The 20,652-nt window shown below is 38.4% G+C and overlaps 1 protein-coding gene across 1 annotated transcript in view; it reads right to left on the minus strand.

Moving 5' to 3' along the window:
* LOC145269439 (uncharacterized) overlaps window positions 1–19,602 on the minus strand; it is a 34,966-nt gene extending 15,364 nt beyond the window's left edge. Inside the window, exon 1 of the mRNA XM_080125118.1 lies at window positions 19,438–19,602. The gene's annotated coding sequence lies outside the window, so the exon portion shown is untranslated. The remainder of the gene's footprint in view (window positions 1–19,437) is intronic.
* Window positions 19,603–20,652: the final 1,050 nt, after the last annotated feature.

Here is a 20,652-nt window from a genome sequence, read left to right on the forward strand (position 1 = left end):
AAAGGAAGCACTAACCTACAGAATTTTCAAATAGCTACTGTTAAAGAAAGAACTATTCGTGGCTGCTAACAGATTTAGAAGCCTGCAAAATGCACAAATGTTCTTGCAAAATACAGAACTTTAATTATATGATTGTCCAGCTATTTTGGTTTGCGAATTTTACAGGTTTCAAGATTCTTTTAGCTATACAGAATAATTTCTACAATGCATGCTTATAAATTTATATATTATAGACAACATCGAGGAGCAGAAAATATAACCCCAAAGTGACTAAATAATAAAACAAAAATTAAGTAAATTATTACAAAATTATTTTCTGATTGAAAAGATTTTTTGTTTTTGACTTCATACTTTTGTTTTCATAAACACTGAAAATTAAACAAAGGAGCTGCTAAAAACAGCCTATCCTGCCTTGACAGAGTACAAAATAGACTTCGTGGCTTAGTGGGGGATGCCCTTTTCTCTACCCTGCAACCTCTCTCCCACAGAAAAGACGTTGCGAGCCTATCCTTGTTTTATCGTTATTTCCATGGCAGGTGCTCGTCTGAATTCCATTCTCTGGTCCCCCCTCACCAATCTTTTATGAAAAACACCCGTCTAGCTTAATCCCCTGTGAAAATTTTCCCCACTCTTTATCTGTGCCTAAATCAAAACGTAGATTCCATGAACAAAGCTTCTTTCTTAGAACTGCACGCCTGTAGAACTCTGTTCCGTCTGCCTGCTTCCCACCTGATTACAACCTAGATGTCTTCAAGTCCAACGTTAACAAATTCCTAATGAACCGCCTCCTTAAGTAAACACTTCATTAAATCTCCACACTAACGTACTGTACTCGCAATAACCCTTATCCCTGAGTGGCTTCCAGGCCTTGATAAGTGGTGACCACCATGTAAAAAACAAAAAAAAAAGAACTTTTGACAGAATTTGAATATAAATATGGGCGCTTCTACACTACTGGGACAAAATTTCGGAAATCGTAAAACTGAATTTCACATGTAAACAATGGTATCTACTTTACTATATTTTTAAGATGATTATATCCAAAAATTATTAAAATCAATAAGGTAGAAAATTATTTATTAAAGAAAATAAAAACAGAATCTGATGAATGTGATCATAAGACACAGGAAAGTTAAAAAGGGGGGTAATTTTCCGTTTTGATTTAAACAAGATGGCAGCAATTTTTCACCTGCTAACACAATTAAAGTTGTCTCCTTTAATAATTCAGTAATGATCAGGTAATTTAGACTGCATAATTTGGAAGTTACCGTTGTAACTTATAAGAATCGACAAAAAACAGTTGAAACAATTGTTTTCTTTTTTACCTGAGAACGCCATTTACTGACTACAAAATCTCATCCCAATAATGTAAATCATATGAATTGATTAAGTAAAAAAATTTTTAACTAAGAAAATCAAGTTTTATGATTAAGAAAGATGAAGTGATTTGATCGGCCAGCAATGTATAAATAAATGGGAGACAACTTGATTCGAACTGTTGAGATCCAAATCAGTCTTATAATGTAATTAGTATTAAAATCATAATTTTTTCCCCAGTTAAAAAAGAAAAATAAACTACTTGATCAATTACATGATTTTTGGAATATGACATCTTTTTTTCCATGACGATTTTTATGTGTTTTTAATTAACTTTAATGCTGAATAAGCTTTCAGAGTCAATTGAAATAAGTTAAACATAAAACAAGAAAATAATAGATATTTTAGGTGCTTATACAGATTGGCACTTAAAGCTACAAATAAAAATTAAAAACTTTTATTTTGTACCTACTTGTCAGAAAATTTCTGGTTCCCCCCTCGCCAATTTTTCATGAAAAACACCAGTCTAGCTGAAACCACTGTCAGTAATTTTCTCCACTCTTTATCAGTGCCTAAATCAAAATGTAGATTCCATGAACAAAGCTTCTTTCTTAGAAGTGCATGCCTGTGGAACTCTATTCCGTTTGCCTGTTTCCCACCTGACTACAACTTGGATGTCTTCAAGTCCAACATAAACAAATTCCTGATAAACCGCTCCCTTAAGTAAGACACTTCATCAAATATCCACACTAACGTACTTGCAATAACCCTTATCCCTGAGTGGCTTCCGGGCCTTGATAAGTGGTGACCATCGTGTAAAAAAAAATCACAAAAATTGATCTAATAGTTTTTCATTTATAAAAAACCAAATTAGTAACAGACAAGGTTATGTTTTTCTAAGTAAAATAAGGGGACATAATCAGTGATTATTTTACAGTTTTCATATGCATTAGGGTTGTCTGCCCTTGTCCATTGATTTGTTGGATGCTTTTTTTTTACCCCCATCAAAACAAAAACTATTTGATTATATTACGTGATTTTTGGAATTTTCCATTTTTGTTTGTTGACTGGTATGTAATCAGACATTTCTGCATTATTTTTAATTTTAAATGCCACTATAGGTGCCAATCTGTATGAGCACCGTTTTTATTATTATTGAACTTTTTTAATTTCCTATTTCATAAAGCAATTTACGAAGGATGGGCAATAAAAATGCAATATATAAATTAAAAGAATTAAAATCTCTCAAAATAATTTCTTTGTTTGAGAATTTATTTTGTCTTTTCAAGTATTAATGCTGGAGTCCCTCAAAGGTCAATCCTGGGCCCAACTCTCTTTCTGATCTACATCAATGACCTCCCTAAACACATACTTAAATCATTCGTTGACATCTATGCTGATGACACGACCATCTACGGCAACACATCAAAGGCTGTAAATGACAAAGTTCTCTCTGATTCTCTCTCCTCTGATCTCGAGCGCGTGGTTCAGTGGGGGAAGACGTTGCTGGTTACCTTTAATGCATCTAAAACCAAACTCCTATCCTTACTGTTGAGACACTTGTAGTCTGTCTAAACTGTACGAACGAACTCGACTAAACCAAGATGGCCGACTCCTATTTATATCACCACAAGCAAGGGAGGTAACCAATGTCTACATTAACATTGCTGCTGTCCTCAAGTGAATAATTTATTTCTGATTTAACAAGTCCCTTAGAAGCTCAGACGAAGCTCCTGCCTTGGTCAAACAATCAGAGACCTGATCACAACCCTTGATCCATTCTATCTGTATCTCCCCTCTACTCTTCATTTCCTTCAGCCTTGCTACATCTATTCTCAATCGTCGATCGCTTACCAGATTGTTGGAATTCAATGTCTCCACAAGTGATGCATTATCTGTCTTGCAGAGAACGTCTGGCAATTTAGATAACTGAAATACCTCTTGTATCATAACCGCAGTCAAAACACCAGCATCAGCTCCCTCATTCAGAGCAAGAGTCTCTGAGGCCAATGGGCTTTTTGTCACTCTGTCCAATTTCTTTGACGCCCAACACATGGGGGCCATTTTGTCAGTACTTCCTCCAATAAAGACAACAAAACCACCCTGTGAAGATCCATCTTCCAGACTGGCATAAGAGGCATCAGTATAACACAAAATGTGTAAATCTGAGGGCTTTCCCAATTTTGGAAATGTTATAGAACCCTTCTTGGATTTCAATTTTGATAAGGCTTTATTCGCCTCAAATAAGGCTTTTACTTTGGGATGCTTTCCAGTGTTGCTCATTTTACACACATCAAAAGCTATATCAGGGCGTGTTTGAGTTGAAACCCACATCATCTGACCTGCAAGTCTCTTCAACTCATGCTTTTCTTCTTCATTCAGTTCATCATTTTTCCTCAGTATCCTCCCTTTGCTTATTTCTATTGGAGATATGGAAGATACATATAGATCTTGTTCTACAGTGATCCCATTTTCCTGTTGATTAACATTCAGTCCAACATATTTGAATGTTCCACTTTCATGAGATCCCACCTTAAATTTTTCTTTCAATGTTGCAATCACATCCCTTTCAAACTCTGTGTTTCCACAGAAAACAAAATCATCCACGTGCATAGCAAGAATTCCAGTCAAATTTCCTTTAATATCATGCCACAAAAACAATGCATTATCATAAGCACTTGCTACTCCTTTTAATTCAATCAAAGCCTGAGTAACTCTCTTGTACCATGCCCGTGGAGCATCATTCAATCCATAGATGCATCTTTTTAATTTCCACACTTGAGATTTAGGACAAACATCAGATGGTGGCCTCAGGTTCACATCTCTCTCTAAAATACCACCTTGCAAAAAGGCTGAGGTAAAATCTATGGTCTGCAGCATCCAATTCTTTATTGATGCGGTTAGCATGACCATTCGCATAGCTTCACGGCTACATGTTGGGGAGTCCGTTTTCAGATTACTATTTTCTTCATAGCCTCGTGCTACAAGGCGAGCTTTCATTGTTTTCTGATTATCCTTGAATTTTTCAGTAATCACCCATCTTGTGGATATTGTTTTTTGACCTGTGTATGGCACACATTCAAATACTTCATAGGTGTTCATGTTTTTTATTTCTTTATGCTTGGCATCCATTACAGCTTTCGACTGCTCTTGTTCAGCGGTGAGCAGGACTACATTTTCCTGTTCAGTATATTGGGGCACTTCTCTCCAATGATCAATATGATTCCAGTTGATACAAACTTGATCCTCGTTTTCATCCTCAGGTTCTATATTGATCCAATGACTATATTTGCCAGTTGATTTAGGCTGTACTGACATAACCTTTCCTTTCTTCCACTCCTCACTTCCATTTATTTTATAAGTTATGGTCTTATTTCGGCCAGGTTTTTCAGTCTTATCCCTTAAACTGGTAGAACTATCAACAACTTCTTCTCTGTCTATATCTTCACTTTCTACCACTTGATTCTGCAACTCCTCCTCCTCAACTGAAAGGTATTCATTCTTCCCTTCTGTAGTGTTTCCCAGCATTTCAGCTTTTTTTGTTCTTTTTTCGTTGTTTTTATTCACTTTCATCAATTGGCACGGATGCATCCTATAAAATGCTCCGCCATGTCTGATTAAGACAAACTGGCCTTCTCTGCCTAACACTTTTGCTGGACCACGCCATCCTTTAAAACCCTGCCTCCGATGATAGATTTGGTCTCCGGTAGCATAATCTTCATCAGCATAAGTTCTGACATTAGACCTGAGAGCTCTCCTAATTCTCTCACTGGACTCAGCTTCCAAAAAGTTTCTCCTTGCACTATGGAGAGCATTTAAATTTTTTCTCACCATGTCACTTGTAGTAGAGGACTCCATAGCAGGTAACTGGTCTGTCAGAATTGAGGGTGTATTTACATTGAAACCGAATACAAGTTCATTTGGACTGTGTCCAGAGTAATTGAGGAGGGCATTTTTTGCACAAATAGCCCATGCCAAGGCAATTTCAGGTTCACACTTCTCATCGTCAATTGTTTTTTTCATTGCCTCAGCAACTATCAAATTATGACGTTCTACAGTACCGTTGCTGAATGGACTTTCTGCGGCAGTAGTACAGGTCTCTATGTTGAGTTTTTCATTCATCTGTCTATAGTGTTCGTTGTTGAATTCACCCCCATTATCACTCAGAAAACGAACAGGAGATCCGAAATAGGTAATCCACATCATAAAGATGTTTTTGATGATCTCCTCCTTCTTCTTTGTTTTGATCAATGTTGCCGCTGAATACCTGGTAGCGGCATCAATGAGATGTAGTATCCACACCTCATTGTGGATGAACTCTTTCAAATCCATGCAAACTGTGTGATTAAATCTATTGCCAAGAGGCAATCCCACAACCGGTCGCAGTGGAGCTTTTTTAAATCTAAGGCAAATTTGACAGTTTTCACAAACCTCCTCAATCGCCTTTATAAATTCCTTGTCATTGAATTTGCCACTTTTTTTAACCAAGGAAACAAGTTTTTCCTTCGAGGCATGAGCAAACTGTCGATGAAGTTTTTCTGCTTTTTTTTTTTTCTGTGAAAGAACACTGACCAAAATTCTGAACATGTAATACAATGTTCTTAGTACCACTATGATCCAACAACTTATTTGTTAAGGGGAGACAATAGTGCCCTGAAGTTGTGGTCTTTAGTTCAATACATTTATCAAAAATCCAGCACATATCTTTCCGGAAATCTAGCACTATTCCTGCTGTCTTCATTGATTTGTGACTTAATAGAAGAGGCAAGTCGTTTTTCACAATATCTGCTTCGATATAAACTCTTATACCTCCGAGTGTAACCGGAAATTTAGCAACTTTAATTGCTGTGACAGCCACTCCATCACCAAAACAAAAACTCCGGTCTGAGTTCGTATACTTCACTAGTTGCAGGTCACTTTCATTTAAAGTATCCAAATAAACATCAAGCCACACTTCGCCAGCCAGTGTGCGAGTACAAGCAGAATCCAAGACTGCCATTCCAAATGTTTCCTTTACAAGATTTGAGATTTTTTCATTTGTACTGTTCAAATAAATATTTTCTTGAATGAACAACGTAATGTGTATTTGTTCTGTCGCTTCCGTAAACCTGGGCGTATTTCTAGGACACTCTCTAATTAGATGGTTCGGAGACTGACATTTGTAACACAACAACACGTTTCCACTTCGGTCACATGGATTAGATTGTCCTCGACGAAAACGCCTTTTGTTGTTACCCGGTTTAGAATAATTATAGTTGACGATTTCGGGCTCTGATTTCACTGCCGGTACATTTTCATCACGATAAATGTCACCAAATACTTTCTTTATCGATTCCTTCATGTTTTGATACGTCAAAACAGAACACGTTGTCCGCGCTAATTTTTCGTTCTCTTCCGATATGTTAACCGCGTTCAAAACAAGAAAAGCTTGCACTCCTTCCGGTAGAATAATGTAGAATTTTTTTAATCTTTGGTACAAAAACTCATAACGAACAAGAAAGTCATTTATACTGGTACCTGACGGTCTTTTATAAGTGTAAAATTCCTTAAAAGTCATGTAAGCGCGCGTGTGTTCATCCTTTAAATATATGTCATCCAGTTTCTTTATTAAGATCTTCAAGCCATCTCGTCCGCCGATGTCACTTGTTGGCAATTCACGTACACATTCTCTAATATTCGGTGGTAGCGTCAAAAACACTGCTGGCCCTTTTTTTTCCTCAGAAAGATCCGTGAACAACGACCACATTTCAACGTCTTGTTTCCAGTTCTCGTAAACATCCTCCCCCTCCAACAATGGAGGTTGTTTGTTCGAAGTTGCCATATCCGATATCCGATCTGTCTAGTGCTACAGACAAGCTGTACAAAAAAAAAAATTTTTTTTTTTTTTTTTTTTTTTTTTCGTTTTGTCGCACACAGAGGGATATCTCTGCTACCATTTGTTGAGACACTTGTAGTCTGTCTAAACTGTACGAACGAACTCGACTAAACCAAGATGGCCGACTCCTATTTATATCACCACAAGCAAGGGAGGTAACCAATGTCTACATTAACACTTACATCATCAATGCTCTGATCCCCATCTGGCATCAATTGGGATGGATGACTCTCGTCTGGGAGAGGCCCCGTGTTTTGACAAGCTTCTGGGTTTGACCTTTACTCCTGATCTGAAATGCAACACGTACATCAAGTCTGTTGCCAAGGTCGCTGGAAAGATGGTGGGATCCTTCTACCGCTCCAGAAGATAGCTCACTACTGATGCAATTCTCTATCTATATAAAAGCCAAGTACATCCAAGGATGGAATACTGCTGCCATATCTGGGCAGGAGCTGCTAAAAACAGCCTATCCTGCCTTGACAGAGTACAAAATAGACTTTGTGGCTTAGTGGGGGATGCCCTTTTCTCTACCCTGCAACCTCTCTCCCACAGAAAAGACGTGGCGAGCCTATCTTTGTTTTATCGTTATTTCCATGGCAGGTGCTCGTCTGAACTCCAATCTCTGGTCCCCCCCTTGCCAATCTTTCATGAAAAACACCCGTCTAGCTGAAACCACTATGAAAAATTTCCCCCACTCTTTATCTGTGCCTAAATCAAAACGTGGATTCCATGAACAAAGCTTCTTTCTTAGAACTGCACGCCTGTGGAACTCTGTTCCATCTGCCTGCTTCCCACCTGACTACAACTTGGATGTCTTCAAGTCCAATGTAAAGAAATTCCTAATGAACCGCCCCCTTAAGTAAACACTTCATCAAATATCCACACTAACGTACTGTACTTGTAATAACCCTTATCCCTGAGTGGCTTCCGGGCTTTGATAAGTGGTGACCACCGTGTAAAAAAAAAAAAGAATTAAATGGTACATATTAACTAGAAAACAAATGAAAATTTTCCAAACATAATATTATTGCATTATGTAAGGCTATAGAAGTCATAATGGTTATAATTTTAAGTATTTGCTAAAATCAATAAAAATTAAATAACACTTGAAATTGAAATATTAATTGAAATAAACTGGACACAAACACAATTAAAATAGTGGACTAATTTTTTCATTTAAAAAAAAAATGTGCTTATGCATTTATGTTACTGTGCTATATTTTAAAATAGTATTTTCATGTTAAATTCAAGTTGAACGATATCTTTTTTTATTAAACTGTTAGGTGAATGTACAGATTACAAAACACTCTCTCCATGTTAAGAATGGCTTTCTAAATAATACCTTCATTATTTCAGTACGGTAACATAAGTGAGTGACTACCCAAAAAATAAAGGTGCTTGTACAAAGAAAGACGACAAATCAAACAAGGGAGATAAATCATGAAGCAGGGAACATTTTTTTGTTAAATTATTAGGTGACAGTACAGGATAATAACAAAACACTCTTCCCATGTTAAGAATGGCTTTCTAAATAATATTGTTATTTCAATACAGCACAATAAGTGCATAAGTACTAGTGTTGGGACGATTCCAATAATTTTCCCGATTCTGATACAATTACCAATTCCGATTCTTTCAAATCTCTAAATATTTCTCTATAGAGTTGTTATTTCCCCTTATTTTCGTTAAAAAAAAAACACATGTTAAATGTGCAGATATTTTCCTAAACATCAAAATAGACTTGTGGAGGATGATCTATCGATTTTAGCTTTACTTGTATTTTGAAATCAATAGATATTTATTATTTTATCATTATTACCAACAAAGGAAGATTTTGATTTAAACAAAATCAAATAAAAAGGACAATTAAAAAAATCGTTTTGGCATCGGAAAACAGGCATTAATTTTCCCAATTCAGATACTGATTCCAATACACCTAAATCTTCCGATTTTTTCCGATTCCGATAAATCATCCCAACACTAATATGTACCAATTTAGTTTAAATTTAATTAAATTAATTAAAATCTGAATACTTTTGGATTCTGTTTTCGTTAATATATCATAACATTATTATTTTTAAACAACAAAAGTAATTTAATTAAACAACGAACATTAAGCAAAAATTGAAAGTAATCTAAAATATTTTTGGATTTCTGCCAACGAAATTAGGGTGAGCATGGCTTAGGCAACTCGAAACACTAAAACCCGAACTCAACGTGAAAAGGAAAAACAATGACATATCCAATAATATGTGGAAACTCCTTAATGCCTTTTGGGTAAACTTATCTGAGGGTTGCAATGACTTGCCTTGTTGTTTGCAACTAGTCTTTGTAATTGTAACAATATATATATATATATATATACAGAGAGAGAGAGAGAGATAGAAAGAGAAAAAGAGAGAGAGAGAGAACGAATGAACAAACTAAAACCGACCAGCTCACTCTGGACTGATTATAGGGGTGTTTTTATAATCACCTAGTCGACCCTATGCAAATGTTGTTGTTAAGTTTTGAGACATTGTGTTGAACATAGATGGCGGCATAGTTCAGATCAGTAACCAAGATGGCGACCAAGAATCAAATGCGGTCCGTCACATAGGTAACCTCTTAAGTTCTGAGATATTATGTTGAACAAAGATGGCGGTGTAGTTCAGATCAGTAAGATGGCGGCGTAGTTCAGATCAGTAACCAAGATGGCGGCGAAGAATTAAATGCGTTCTGTGACGTAGCAAATGGCGAACTGATTGAATCCAAAATTCGATGATTTTTATAATAATTTTGCGAGGTTTTGATTGGTTGTTTAGCACAGCCGTTGGTTATAAAAATGATTGGCGAATCCATTCGTCTCATACCCCCCACCACTTTGCCTGATGGGAAGGTCTCCTAGTGACTTTGGCTGCATGGAGACAGGGTAGTACAAGTCAAGGATTCGTCCCTTGACACTCAGCCGAACAGGTGAGGGGCCGGGAACCGGCCCAGCACCTGTTGGACTGAGGTACACCGCCTGGGTAATACCTAGGAGGTCCACCCTCCCAGGCCTTGCCACCAGACTTTCTGGTGGAGCAAGTTTATTGCTTGCTGCCTGAGGCGCCCCGACCGGGGAATGCTGACAGGGTTACTCAGGCAATTTTTAAAATTGCAGGAGTGCCCCTTCTTTAGGGGAACCTGCCGTGTTCCTACTTTCTGGCCTTGTACCACATAATGCTGATGTGGGCAGCATTTAAATATATACCCCCCCCATCACAAGTCAAAAACATTTTACAGTTGTCTTATCCAATTCACATGGATGGACAATAAAACGACAATATAAAGTCAGTCGATCAAGCAGTTACTGATTTCTTGCCTGACTGACCGTCACATTGAATTCCATTGCCTCGTTTCATCCCTCCACATCGAGTTCTGGTAAGTAAAAAAATAACTACGATATGCTTTCTAAAATGAGCAATCTGCTTTTGCAATCATATTTTTAAAAAATCAGTAAACCATGAGGAGAACGCTCTGTTTTCTGGTTGATTTTAAAATGAAATGGAAATTTAAATTTCGTTCCATTTTAATCTTTTTTTAAATTGCGCCCCCCCCAATTGAAAGAATAAGATTTAACAATCGTGCTTTTTATGTATATAAAAAAAACACGAAAGATTTTTTTTATATAAAAAGAAAAGTTTATTAATAAAAACGAAATAATTTAATTTTTAAATTAAAAAAAGTCAATTTGGTTTATTAGGTACGGACAAAATGAATGCCGATGCTCAAAATGTATAAACATTTTGACCCCTCCCTTTACTTAAAAATTCACCAAAAATTAGAAAATTAACCAATTTTAATGAAATTTTCAGTATTTATCAAATAATGATCGCGAAACATAATGAACTAATTATTTTTATTTACGTCTGAGTGGAAATGTATTATTTTGTTTAAACAAAAAATACCTTTACTAAAGTTATGGTTTTCAGTAGTAAATAAAAAAATGCAAGAATTTATTTTTGCTTTTTTATGTAAGTATAGCATCGTGATTTGTAACAATAAAAAAATAATTTTTACCGGGGACATTACAAAAAAAGCCCCTAAAGTCCGTATTAATGAATTCGATATAACTCGCAGAAAAATGAATTTCTCGAACTACCGATATTACCATTGAATGTTGGAAAAAAAAGTCATATAACTGAGAGTAGCTAACCTGAAGTGAGGTTGCGAAAAAAAAATATAATCTTCGCGACCTTCTTCTCGGGTCTTGTAACCACAGTAACATAAAAATAAAGGAATGAAGGTATTTATTTTCAGAAAATTTACAAGTAAAAAATCAGAAAAATTTGGCACAAGGCCGAAGATGGGGGAGGGGAAAGGCCGGTCTTCTCTGACTAGTGCTAACTAATCTAACCTAACTAGTTCCTACTTTCACTCTACTTACACCATAATACCACATTCATACTATACATCCATCAGCGTATACATCCTTCATCAATCACCATAAGAACATCATACCATGATAACCTAATTAAAACCCATAAGAAAGGGGGATTTGGGAAGATAAAAATTTTATATACAAAATACAAATGAAATATTTACAATGTTAGTAACAAAAGACCCCCCTGTTGTTAAACTATGGCAGATACACCGATTCGCCAGTCGAAAGGGTGATGCGGGTCCGAACGCTTTATTTAAAACACCTCTTACGAAAACTTCGAAAGGGAACCCGCATCTCTGGCGAATCAAGTGACCTGTCACCTAATTGGGGAGGGGAGTGGGGTTAAAAAAAAATTTTAAAAAGGGGGGGCAAACTTAAAAGGGGCCTAATGATCGCTATCACACACTAGCTAGGTTATGAACAAAGAAGCCTAAATAATGGTCCTACTCTTGCCTATATCGTGACCTACTCTGGACTAAAAACTAGTCAGGGCTGACGTTCGTTCCTGTCACCCAAAATTCTTTTTCCTAAGGAACATCCAAGAACCAGTCAAGACTTCTCTCACCCGACACACATGCGCTGCTGACACCCACTTTTCAACAAAGTCTGACGGAGAGAGTCTAACTCTCTCGGCCTTGATACGATCCTTCAAATAATGACGGCAGAGTCGTATAAGGTCGAGGGGAGCAAAGTCCTCAGATCCATAGACCACTTTCATACGTGTGTTCCAGATAACACCTCTCATCACAGCTAGCAAGGTCAAACACAAATCTTTTCTGAGCCTATCCGTTGTCGGAGCCCAATTGCTACAGACATTAATAGGAACCAAAGTTAATGAGGACGTGTTTAGTATGCGGACCATGAGACCTGTAACAAACTCAATCAGCGGCGTCATGATGCGACAATAAACGAAGGCGTGACATAAAGTCTCATCCTCATGCCGCACCGTTTACAAATAGGCGAGTCCACCAAGCCAGCTGAGTGGAGTCTCTTACTGACCCAGAGAGCATCCCGAATTACCAGCCAGGTCAGGGAAGCCTCGTCGTTAGTGAGGCATCCAGACCCAGGCGCCCAAGGCCAGATTGAGCGGAGCTGCTCCTTCGTCAAAGGGAGCCTCCCACCGATGACATCCGTTACGGATCCCCTCACTAAAACCCGATATAATGCCTTTCGGGACAACAGCAGAGTGTTAGAGAGGCTTTCCTTCACTCTTAAGAGGGACTTTAGTGCGCGCCAGCACTCGCGATAGAAGGGACATTCACCTCGGGGCAACCTGTGTGCCTCCCCCTCGGAGTAGTGCACCCCTCTCAAAGCCGGGAAGGCTTTCTTAGTGTCCTCCATACAGAGGCCACCGTTTTCCCTATCATGTGTGCACATCTAGGTAGTAGAGCCGTAGCGTGTATAGCCGAATCTCCACGTTTGGCATACCTAGACCGCCTTCAGAAGGATGTAGGTAACAGACATCGCGACAGACCTTAGGGGCCCTTCCAAGCCATAAGAAGTTGAAAAGAGCCCTCTGCAAATATAGCAGTGTATCTGACGGGATTAGAAGCACTGATAGACGATAAATAGCGATTGGATAGATGTGGGTATTACACACCTCCGCTCGCCCCTTTAATGAAAGGTTTCTACTGATCCACCGTGAAGCTGCAGACCGTACCACTTTCAGAACCTCCAACCAATTTTTCTCCAGCTGGAGGTCAGGACCAAACCAGACGCCGAGTATCTTGCAAGGCCCATCGCTCCAACTAAAGGGCCCCTGAAGGGGCATACCCCTCCAGGCATCAATGCGCAAACCCGAAGACTTGTCGCAGTTAATTTTGGCCCCTGTTACCGTTTCATACAATCTGATTTCTACACCGATGACACTAATCTCAGCACTGCTCGTTACAAGCACAGTTACGTCGTCGGCATAGGCGGAGTACTTCGCCTGGGCATCCACACCTGGCAAAGTGATTCCGCGTAGGACCGGATTCACCCTTAGCCTGCGCAAAAATGGCTCGATCACAAGCACATATAGCATGGGTGATAACGGGCATCCTTGACGAATGGAACGTGACAAACTGAAGGGTCTCGACCTCTTCCCATTTACTTCTACCATCACCGCAGGGTTAGCATAGAGAAGATGAACCCAAGAGCAAAATTGCGGGCCAAAACCGGCCGCCGATAAAACAGCCCCCAAGTACCGATGGTCAACCCTATCGAAGGCTTTGGACTGATCTAAATTGATCAGCGCGGCCTCAGTGTCGACTTTTTTTATCATCAGGCGTATCGAGTGCAAGTTATCCTGGATTGTCCTGCCCTTCACGGCACACGTTTGCTCGGGGCTAATAAGACGAGCCAGGACAAGCTGCAGACGATTTGCGAGAATCTTGGCCAAAATCTTTAACTCAGCGTTAAGCATCGTTAAGGGCCTGAAATTACCTAACCCATCCCCACCAGCTTTTACGAACAAGCTTTATCACACCCATGGTAAAGTACTTGGGGATTGAGCCGTTCCTAAACCATGAGTTAAACAAAACCGTCAGTAAGGGGACAAAGATGTGCGACAACCTCAAATACACTTCGTAGGGAAGACCATCGATCCCCGGTGACTTATTAAGGCCGACCCGCTTTAAGGCTTCAATGACTTCATCCTCCGTTATGCCACCTTCGCACCTAGCTGCTTCGGTCGTCGAAAGACGAGAAAAGTCAGCCAAATAGGTGTCGAACTGACAGACTGGGTTCCATGGAAAAAAGCTCCTGGAAATGGGATCTAAACGCCTCCAGCACACCCTGGTTTGTGGTCACAGTACGCCCGTCCGGAAATGTGACACGAGCGATGTGCCTATCAGCCGCTTGCCTAAGCTCCTCTGCACGCAGTTCAGCGGCCATGTTTATTGCTTCCTGGGGCATTCTTTTTAACCTAGCCCTAATCGCTAAGGCTTGGTGCTCCTTTTCAGCAAGGGAGGCAAGCCGAGCCCTAATTATATTAACGCTAGCACTATCCCTCTCCTCCACCGCCCGATCTAGTCTAGACTCTAGTGTCACTTTAGCTGCCCTAGAATCTAGTTTGAGTCTTTTGCTATAATCAGCAGCAAAGGACCTAATGGCTTCCTTAACTTTTACCCACCACTTATTCCCAATAATTGCCCTCGTCAATTCCCGCTGTAGGGTTAGTAATAGCCCGTCACGGAAGCCCTTCACATCGAACAACGACGTGTTGAGCTTCCAGTAACCGGCTAATCTAGGCTTAGGTCTATCTAAGTTTACCCGTACACGAACAAGTCTGTGATCCGAGTAAACTATATTGTGGAAACTTGGACAATCCAATACTCCTACGTCGACTCGCTTAACTAAGAACCAGTCGATATAGCTCGAGAGCTGTATCGAATCGGAGCCGCCTCTACCTGTCCAAGTCCACACTAAGTCACGGGGCTTTTCATTTCGGAATTTGTCGATAAGATCAAACTTATCCACAAATTCACGAAATAAAACAGCATCCCGATCTCTGTTAGTTCCCCTAGATGTTAACCCCAATCGATCTAACTCGGGATCCAGGACAGCGTTCCAGTCTCCCGCTAAGATAACCGTTCTGGAGACATCAATGAACTGCTCGATCCGCCGAAAAAAACCAGCCAGCTTAGAATGGCTATTGGGCGCATAAACCCCAATAAGACGTAATGCCCTACCCTTTATGGTAACATCCAAAACATATAGTCTTCCCTCCGGATCCAAGTAACACGGGTCACACGACGCATCTAGAGACCTTTTAACTAGCCAGGAAACCCCTCTTGAGCGAGAATTATAGTGCGCTGAGTAAGCCTCAAAGGTCTTAGACAGTGCACCCAAATGGTCACCAGGAATAAGGTGGGTTTCCTGCACACAACAGATATCCACTCCGAGGTGCTGCAGGTCCAAACTCAAGCGCCATTTGCGCGAGTCGGCCCTTAGTCCTCGGACATTTAAACTAGCAAGCTTGAGATCCATGGTGGTGCCTTAGGGTTGGGAACCAGGAACGAACATCGCGGTCGTGAGCATGCCGACGGCTCTCGTGAGGGAATAAGTACCCATCGTAGTATCGATGAGGCCGTCACGAGAGATACCACCGACATGCAAAGGATAGGTTAGTTTTGCTAATATAGGGAGGGGTGCATTTTTACCGAGACCCTCCCAACACAACATTTTTTAAGGTTTTTATATCGCTATCTTTAAACACAACAAGGGGAGTGGGAAGGTTAAAGGCTTTATTTGCTTCTTCGAGCATTAGCCAAAGGTCCTTGGCCTCTTCTTTTTTCCGAACGACGGTTAGGATTCTTTTGGCATTTGGGAAATTTACAGGGGTATCTACTAGTTTCCCCCCCACCTCCTTGAACTCAATTAGTTTTGTGAGGTCAGTTCCTTTAAAGTTTTTATGGTTGTTGATGGCGGCTTGGTTTAATATGCAGATGTCTTTGCCAGGGAGGTAGAGAGTCTTTTTTTTGTGTTCAGGCGAGGGGGTAATGTCCATAGCAGAATGTGTGTTTTTAGAAGGAGATGCAAGGGGAGTGTTGTGAGTGGTCGCAGAGGTGAATGGAATGGGAGAGGAGGGTTTGTGTTTTTTTGAGGGGCTTAAATGTGTTAGTTTGGGCTGTTTATAAGGGATCGGAGTTGTAACTGGAGGAGGCATTTTGAGGGGGGAAGGAGTTTTTGGCTTTGTAGGAGACTGGGTGATAGGGTTGGTTAGGGATTTGGGGCTTGGTTTCGGAGAAGTGGGTCTACATGGGGATTTGGGCGATGGGCGTTGAGCGTCTAGTTTCTTTTTTAATTTGACGATTTCGAGATACTTTTCTTTTCCGGGGTCATTTTGCAGTATTGCCTGTTCTTTTATTTCATCAAGGCTCAGGCGTCCAGGGGTTTTTCTCCCAGGAGCGATTTGCCAGGGTTCTCCCCTGAGGATTTCGTCCGATTCTGTTTCGTTGGTAGGCGACTTGGGAACGCTTTTTGATGTGGATCCCAAGTGTTGTCCGCTGGATTTTTTGGTGTTTGGTGGAGGTTTTTTAAGGGGCACTCTGACGTGAGGTGGCCAATTTCGCTGCAATTCCAGCATGTCGGCCTTCTTCCAGCCACTATTATAGGGAGTTTCTCCTCTCCTGCCTCGAGGAAGAAAGGGATTGTATCGAAGTTTGCCTTATCGAGGAGGATGTCATAAGACCATATGCCGTGGAACTCGTCCACCTGCACTGAAACCATTTCGCCATATTTTAGAAGGAAGGCGCCGATGTGTTCTCCTTCAATGTGGTGGGGTACATTAAAAACGGACACCGTAGTCCGTCTTTTTCCCACATATTCTGATCTTAGAATATAGTTCTGAGTTATTATCTCTTTTTGTGAGATAGTTAGGCAGTCATCTTGGGAGTTGAAAAGTACACTCCATGTGTTGTAGCCCTTGCACTTGACGATGCACAAAGGTCTAAAACCAGCTGTAGCCAAAAGGTTGGTGACGATATCTGCATTTGCTCTTATAACTTTTTTACACTTTCTGTCGACTATAAATATAGTCAGACACTTTTTTTGGATTTCCTCCAACCTTGGCACGTTGACGATTAAACCCTTGTCGGTGACAAGTTCCAGGCATTGTTTTGCCTTTTCAATAAATTCATTGACGTTGATATCCCCTTTCGGTGGTTTGGTCCAGTTGTTTGGCGTAGCAGTAGTGCCGTTTTCTGCTTCAGTAATGTCGACGACAATAGGCGTTTGGCTCGCCGAAGCGGCCATACCCGAACCGTTAAAAAGACGATTAAAAGAAAGTCCAAGAAAAACAAACAACTGTTAAAAATAACAGTAAGACAACAGGAAAAAAAAAGCGTCGTGTAGAAAAAAAATCCGACGGTAATAAAAATAAAAGGTTGAAATCGCTGGTAGAATAACGCACAGGACAAGAGTCAAAAATAAAGGAATGAAGTAACTCTTCACAAAGGAGGAAGGTTTTTATAACAATTACCTTACTCTATCAATATAAATAACCACAAGGCTATTGTTCTTCTTGGTTGTTGGAAGAGCATCCTCACCTCCGGCAGCTACACCCAGGTAAGTTATGTATTATTCACTACATGAATCAAGCATTGTTTATTTAATATTTTCACACAAAAAAATTATAATAGCAAAAATATTTCTACTTTTTTTAAATTATAGATTTCGCATAATTTTTATATGCAAGATTTTAATAATTTCCTTGCTCGCAAAAATGTTAAACTTTCGGTGTAACATAATTTTTATATAATCTCGAACAATAATTTTAAAAAAATTAATTTTAAAACAGGAACATAAAAAATAATTAAATTAAAAAATGATAAAAATTGATACAAACGTTCAGAATAGGAATGCATGGATGCACGTCTGGGAAAAAAGAAAAAAAAAAGAAATCTGACACCCCTACCTCCTTTTACTATCATGATTTCATTTTGAAACAGCGTTTCCATTGGCTGAAATTTTGAGCCTTCCTATAATCGTGTTTACAAATCTTTATTTGTTGCGTTTTTGGCGAACGGTAAATTACTTGCTTTCTGAGGGCTAATTAAGTTATTTTTGCACAAACAAGGTGTTTTTTTTTAATTATTATTTAATTTAATATCATAGGACTTTACTAATGATCTTTGAAATAGACCCAGAAAACTAATATTTATCTTTTAAAGGATTTTTACAATGAATTTATTTAACTTCAAAATTTAGCTGAATTGGTTAGCTCACTGTGAAAACATTTTTCATAACTTTTTTTTTTTGCCCGTACCTATGGTTTATCATTTTGTTATTTTTTTTTTTTTTTGCATGAGTCCAACTCACCGTTCATATTGGAGGAGTTGCTAGAAAGGACTTGTCCTGCCTTGATAGAGTTCAAAATAGACTTTGTAGCTTTGTAGATGTCCTTTTCTTTTCCCTGCAACCTCTATCTCACAGAAGAGATGTTGCGAATTTGTCTCTGATATATCGTTATTTTCATGGAAAGTGTTCGACTGAGCTTCAGTCTATGGTCTCCACTCGCCAAACTTTCACAAGAAACACTCGTCTAACTGAAAACACTATCAATAATTCCCCCCACTCTTTATCTGTGCCTAAACCTAAACGTAGATTCCATGAACAAAGCTTCTTTCTTAAAACTGCACGCCTGTGGAATTGTCTTCCATTTTCCTGCTTTCCAGCTGACTACAATATAGTTGTCTTTAAGTCTAACATAAATAAGTTCTTGATGAGCCGTTCCATATAAGTTAACAAATTTACCGAATTTTCATTACTAACGATTACTATATTGTCCAATTTCTACTGTACACTCTTTAACCCTTATCCTGGAGTGGCCTCTTGGCCTTGATAATGTGGTGATGCCTGTGTAAAAATAAATAAAAAATAAATAAAAATGTCAACTTTTATGTTTTCGGTTATGCTTACAATGAATAAACACCTACAATCCCACGACTTTCAGAATAGACACCCTTAACCTCCCTATGTTAAGAACGGCTTTCGGAAGAAACACTCCTCCCCAACATCCCCATCTTAAGAACGGCTTTCGGAATAGACGCCTCCTACTTTGTCAGCATGCCTGAAAATCTATGAAAGTTGACATGTCGAATGTGAATGGTGAGTTAGACGTAACGTACCGAATTTAAAACGGGACTAAATTTAAATTTCTATTCCATTTTTAAAACAACCGTAAAACAGAGCGTTCTCCGCACGTTTAACCAAGAAATCGATTTGTCGCATTTCTTTGGGAAAGCAACAAAATAAAATATTAAATTTCAAAATGTTAGTTTCGAGAAAGTTTATGTACGAAACTATTTACGTTATAAAATGGAACAAAAACAAAGAAATGGATGGAATCAATACTTACTGATATCAAATCTTATCACGCATAGTTTGTCTGCTTAAGAGAATGCATAAAACGAAGATTTAGTTTGGTTAAGGTTTTGTTACTAAAATGCGGCAAATACGAAATGTACACGTTACGAGTACGACCAAGATGGCTGACGACCAGTCTCGTTTGATTCACGTTTCCTACGAGATATGTAACATCAAGGGAGGCAACTCCCATTGACACAAATTGCAAATAACAACTGTATTGTTATGCTGGTAATCTGTCGACGGTTAATAAATTTAGAAATGGAATTCATGTTGCAAATCATGGTACTTTATGCACTTATGTTACTGCGCTGAAATGATAACATTATTTAGAAAGCCAGTCTTAACATGGGGAAGGGAGTGTTTTGAAACTATTCTGCTATTTTACTTAATGATTTAATTTTAAAAAAAAAAGATGGCCGCCAAAGAATACAATGCATAATACAACTTTTTATATCTCAATAACTACATATTTCTGCAAAATTTCAATGCGAATTCCGTATTCAGCATAATTGAAAACTTTAAAAAGTCGTCATTTAAAAGAAAAGTGTGGACAATCTAAAAAAATACCAAAAGGTTTATTCAAACAGTCTTTATTTAAACTTTTATAACAACATTATAACTTGTATAAATATGTTTACGAACTGTTTTTATTTTATTTTATTTATTTATTTTTATTTATTTATTTATTGCTTTTATTATAAAAATATATCATGCCCTGTTTTCTAAACATCAGAGGTGCTGGTATTTTTTCTTTTTTTTTTTTTTTTTACCTCAAACATAAAAATAAGACAGTTATAAACAAAATATTTATTAACAACTTTTTAAAAATATATTTATGCATTGCTTTTTTTCTCAATAAATGTTTATAATGATTTTTTTAATCAAACATAAAAATAGAACTTTATAATAAAATATATACTATGAACTGTTTTTTAAACAACATAAAAATAGGACTTTTATGAAAAATATATATTATGAACTGTTTTTTAAACAACATAAAAATAGGCCTTTTATGAAAAATATATACTATGAACTGTTTTTTAAACAACATAAAAATAGGACTTTTATGAAAAATATATATTATGAACTGTTTTTCAAAAACCATAAAAATAAAACTTACATACACGCACACACACACTCACACACACATATATAGAGAGATATGTGTATGTGTGTGTGTGTGCGTGTGAGAGAGAGAAATTAC

Source organism: Euprymna scolopes, chromosome 45 (assembly GCF_053919585.1).
Source record: "Euprymna scolopes isolate OS-2025 chromosome 45, ASM5391958v1, whole genome shotgun sequence".
Classification (NCBI taxonomy): domain Eukaryota; kingdom Metazoa; phylum Mollusca; class Cephalopoda; order Sepiida; family Sepiolidae; genus Euprymna; species Euprymna scolopes.